We start from the raw sequence: 6,000 nt of genomic DNA on the forward strand, positions 1-6,000 counted from the left end.
GCTTAAAAAAAAAAAAGGGTTACAGACCACTCCTCTTTTGTGTGATACTTGAACCTCAGGCGAAACACAAAGAGGCACATTTTAGCACACTTTCAAAGGGTTGCTATAATTGCTGGTTTTCTATAGGTCAATATTTCATACACATGTAGAGCAGCTAAAATTTAGTGTTAAAAGTCCTATATAAAATGGACTCTTGTGATTTTTAAGCCATGTTATAATGTTTGTTACATCATCAAAAACTTACCTGGAGTTGTGTTTTGTTACATCTCCAAAGCTCGAATTGCTCTGTTCCACCTTGTGATGTCATGAAGTGGTAGTCTCAAGTTGAAAATTTCATCACACTTTGCTTTACTATCAGAGCAGTTGCTTTAAAAAAAAAGTCCTTTAAAATCCACAGCAGGAAATTGCACCTATTTTGCACAAAATTTCATGGGGGAGCACACCCAAACCCCTCTACATCTTTCATATTACCTGCTGGACACTGCCTTATATCTGTCTGAAGGGAGGAGCTAACTACACCAAAGCTAACACACCCTTTTATTTACAGTGTCTGTTTGTTGGCTAGGACTACTAAGCTACACTACGTGTGAACTGTCCCTGAGTCACAGTTGGCATAATCATCCAGGCCCCTAATGGGTGCTCTCACACTTATTAGCATACTGGCTAGTTCTATTGTTTTCCTTGTTTAAATACAGGTCTGAGGATGGAGTTATAAATAGGAGATAGATGATGTCTAAGGCCCCCATTCCTGTTCAAAGAAGGATTATTTCCCTGTGTTATAAATTCAACACTAGATTCACAAAGTTTCAAATGCAGAATGAGTCATCAACACTTACTCGCTGGTTTATTTTAATCGATTACGTCCCAACCTAATTTGAGTTCCACCAGAAAATATTTTTGGGTCACATTCATAACTAAATAATGAGTTTGCCTTTGTGTATAATTCATTTGCAATAATTGTGGACTTGGAGTACAGATTTGGGCTTAGACGACATCTTCATTATAAAAACTGTATAAGAAGGGTGTAATCTGTTCGTACACACCACGGTTACACAACGAAAAAGTCCTGGAAAATGATTTCAAGAAAAGTGTGGCAACCAAAAATAATACACGTGATTATCTTATGTCAATATCAGCCTTCCCTTTAACGCATTATTCACCCAGAGCTGCAGCGAGGCCCGGGCGTTTCATCGTGGGCTGAAGGGGGACGACTCACGGAGGCTTTCCCAACAGAAGAAAAACGTTGATCCAAGCTTCGGCGTCACTGTAACAGAATCAGGGTAATCCTCTTTCTGCTTTTCTGCTTGATGATTCATGCGTCCCAAACTCAACACTTTATTTTCAAACCAGGGAGAAGTCGGTCAGGTAAATGTGCTCCAGACACACACTATGCTCCTGTGTTCTCTGTGTTTAATCGGGGATTCTGTTTCGTTATATTTTGGTGTTGGCCTGATATTCATAATTTAGCTGACGTTTACAATTTCTGTGTATTCCCAATTTGTCCACACTGCAGCAGACAAATGAGTAAAAATGGAAACCAATGTATGTTTATGCAAGAAATGGTTTTATATCCCAGGTGAATGTGTTTTAATTTTTCCAACGGTGAAAGTAAATTCAGATAAATTTGTGAAATTTTCTACAGCTCAACATACATTTATGAGCCTTGAATATAGATGATTGTATTGGTATAATATCATTTTTTTTCTTCCATTTTTTGGTTATTGACCACAGCAGTAAGACAAATATATAAATGGACATAGCTACCCTGCTAGCCGCCGCGTTCCAAATACAAAGTGAGCATCGACTCTGGCTCCAATTCACTTTCTATTGAAAAGCTGTGGCTCCTCTCTCTGTAACTGCTGCTGTCAGACTTGTCATTTTGGTCTTAAAATGTTCGTATTAACCCGCTCTACATGATCCTGGGGTTTTTATTTCACTATTGTGTCTGTAAATCAAGATATGAACATTAATAACGGACAAATCAGGCGCCTTCTTTCCCCAAGGCCACTCCCGCTAGCGTTAGCAACTGGTTTGATTGACCCGCCCTATTAAACCAGCGGTGCGGACGGGAAGAAACATTACCTTCAACATCTTCCCTCCCGATTGGCTCTTTGGTTGCTATGATACTCACGGTCAGAATTCCAAATATGTAACTCTGCTCCAAAATGGCCCCTATATCTGCTCTAGCCTCGATGAGCTTCATTTGACTGGAGCTGAACTCTGTGGATGACATCACACTCACTAACTCCATTTCTTTATACAGTCTATGATTTTGGCTCAATAAAAAATAGAAAAAAATCCATAGATGGCATTGCAATAATCTACAGAGCAATTATGTTTAACCGAGATGGAGGGCAGGGTAAATTCCTCTTGTTAATATGCTGACTTTTCAGTGTGAGCGGATACATCGTGCGTGATTTCCCTTTTGTGTCAAATGAGAGTACGATGTAATCAATACAGTTTGCTGGCTCTTGTTCCTGTTTTACTGGAGAAGTCGGCAAACTGTAGGATCTGAAGACAATACATCTATAAGAGGAATAACTGTACGAACGCGCCAAGGGAATATAGCAGCCGTATTAGAATTGTCTTATGATAAATGTTTTTGGAAACTGACATTTTCATCCTCTGGGCGTCCATTAGGGAATAATAAACTGCTTAAAAGGTGAGTCATCATATACACACAGTTTTATATAATGGTATCTATCATACAGTTGAAACCAGATGTTAAAATGCACTATATAAAAAGACACATAGGCTTTTTTTCTCACTGTCTGACATGAAATCAGGCTAAACTTGACCTCTTTTAGGTCAATTAGGATTACCAAAATTATTTCTATTTGCTAAATGCCACAATAATTAGAGAAGGATTTTTTAGACAATTTTTTCATAGTAAATAGAAATCATTTTGGTAATCCTAACTGACCGAACAGTTACAACGTGTAAAACTGTTTGAATTAGGTTATAAATAGGATTGTTTAGTGAGGAGCATGTCCCACTGGAAGGAGACCCCAGAGAACACCCATGACACGCTGAAGGGACTATATCGTCTCTCGGTTGGCATGGGAACGCCTTGGGGGAGCTGGAGGAAGTGTCCAGGGTGAAGGAAGTCTGCGAGTCCGTGCTTAGACTGCTGCCCTCATGATCCGGCCCCAGATAAGTGGAAGAAGATGGATGGATTGCATAAGGATTATTCTCAAATACTCATAAATTGATTCTGCATGCATAAAGTTAAAGATACACTCAGACACTTTTTTGGTGGAGGCTTTCATTTCACAGCAATAACATCTCCATGAAAGTAGATGGTTGGACCTTACATTAGAAAAGTTTTAAATGGTGATGTTTTAAGTGCATTACAGATTATAATAAAACACTGGGGGAAATATGTTCACCTACTTTGGAAGTTACTATCGGGTCCTGACTAGAACCAGGAAGTACTTCACACATGTGTCCTGTGCTCAGGTCTCTGGCTCCTGTGGCTCAGAGAATAGACTTTAAAGCAGCTCTGCTTGAGACAAGTCTCTCCATGGACCAGCACCAAAGAACATCTCCCACATGTTAGAGCCACAAGAACCATCTCACACTCTGAGGACTAAACCAGGACTAAACCAGAACTAAACCGGGACTAAACCAGGATTAAACTAAGTCCATACCAGTGATGTGCATTCAGATGAGGCAGGGGAGGCCTCACCTATCAATTTTGAAAAAAACAAAAAACAACTTTATTATGAAATATAATAAATGATAATATTTGTCATCTGGTATGTATTATAAACCCCTTTTCTGTTTGAATCCAATATGGGACAATATTTTTTCAATTAAAAATGTCAATTTAAAAATTAAAAATGTTAATTTTCACATGTCCTGTAACTCCTGTTAAACACATGGAGGAGGGGCGCCCTGCTGTGCCTCGGTGCACAGTATAACTCCTCACAAACTGTACTGTGCAATGCAAATAATGTGTCGCTGTCCCTCTGTATATAACAAATAAAACACTCTGACGATATGCTCTGCATTTCCATACTCTGCATAATGTATGGAATGTATTTCTGAAACGTGTTTAGTCGCGCAGATTAATTATAAAACAGCAGTAAAAGTTCTCACTTGGAGAGTGAATACGCCTGACTCACGGCAGAGGGCGCTGCTGAGCCCTGGACTGTTGCGCTTCTTCTTCGTTTTTGAACTCTTTTATTTTTTATTTACAATCCGCCTTATCAAAATGGAAGATTACATTTCCAAATCTGGATTTTCTATCAAAGCATGAGGTTATAATTAAAAGAAGACCTACACCAGAGTAGAACAGATTCAGACTCTGGACAGAACTTTACCCGCTCTTTTCAAACGGAGTGGTTCACTCATAAAACTGTCTGTGTGGATGTCCTACGAAAAATAACCTTTTCTATTTTCAGCAAGTGACAATGTAGTACTAAAGAGTGAAGTGAAGGAGGCGTGTTTGTGTTTTAACGTGAGACAGAGACCCCTGCACTAGACCTGTATGTGATGGGTGTGTTACAGAAATGCACCTGTGTGGAAAACCTTGTGTCTCAGTCATAGATGGAGCTTCTGTTTTACCTGCAGTGATCTCCATTGAGTCGGAGAGACGTTTAAAACTGAAGGACAAGGAAGACTTCTACAAAAAAGTCACACATTTTTGTCCAGAAGGATGCTACATGGATTTCATGTACAAGTAAAGGTAAGACCATAAACTTTTATTTTTTGCTTGAAATAGGCTCAATTAGAATTAATTTCGACCTTAAATAAAATATGCGTCACATGTTTGTGTAAAGGATCGCATAACTTATTGTCTGTTGTCAATCAAATTATGTGTAAGGTGCTCTTTTGGGTTCATTCATGTTTGTAAATCTGACTCTCAGTCAGTGCCTCACCAGCCATGAACCTCACTGCACTTCACTGGTCTAAAGCAGGACTAAAGCAGGACTAAAGCAGGACTAAAGCAGGACTAAAGCAGGTCTAAAGCAGGTCTAAAGCAGGACTAAAGCAGGACTAAAGCAGGACTAAAGCAGGTCTAAAGCAGGACTAAAGCAGGACTAAAGCAGGACTAAAGCAGGACTAAAGCAGGACTAAACCAGGGCTAAACCAGGGCTAAAGCAGGACTAAAGCAGGTCTAAAGCAGGACTGAACCAGGGCTAAAGCAGGACTAAAGCAGGACTGAACCAGGGCTAAAGCAGGACTAAAGCAGGACTGAACCAGGGCTAAACCAGGACTGAACCAGGGCTAAACCAGGGCTAAAGCAGGACTGAACCAGGGCTAAACCAGGGCTAAACCAGGACTAAACCAGGACTAAACCAGGACTAAACCAGGACTAAACCAGGACTAAAGCAGGACTAAAGCAGGACTAAAGCAGGACTAAAGCAGGACTAAAGCAGGACTAAAGCAGGACTAAACCAGGGCTAAACCAGGGCTAAAGCAGGGCTAAACCAGGGCTAAACCAGGGCTAAAGCAGGACTAAAGCAGGTCTAAAGCAGGACTGAACCAGGGCTAAAGCAGGACTAAAGCAGGACTGAACCAGGGCTAAAGCAGGACTAAAGCAGGACTGAACCAGGGCTAAACCAGGACTGAACCAGGGCTAAACCAGGGCTAAAGCAGGACTGAACCAGGGCTAAACCAGGGCTAAACCAGGACTAAACCAGGACTAAACCAGGACTAAACCAGGACTAAAGCAGGACTAAAGCAGGACTAAAGCAGGACTGAACCAGGACTAAACATGGTGAATCAGTGTTTCAGTTTTGTGCAGCTAAAACCTGGAACAGTCTTCCTGAAGATGTGAGACAGGCCTCTACTTTGATAATGTTTAAATCCAGGCTCAAACGGTTCTGTTTAGCTGTGCATATGACTGAAAGGGTTTTATTCTACCTCTTCTCTTTTAATGTTCATTTTGTGATGATTATTTATAATTATTTATGTTTTGTTTTGCCTCACTTTGCCTTGCCTATGGTTTTACATTTAACATCCTAAAAGTAAAATATAGCACACAATATTGGC

Source organism: Periophthalmus magnuspinnatus, chromosome 8 (assembly GCF_009829125.3).
Source record: "Periophthalmus magnuspinnatus isolate fPerMag1 chromosome 8, fPerMag1.2.pri, whole genome shotgun sequence".
Classification (NCBI taxonomy): domain Eukaryota; kingdom Metazoa; phylum Chordata; class Actinopteri; order Gobiiformes; family Gobiidae; genus Periophthalmus; species Periophthalmus magnuspinnatus.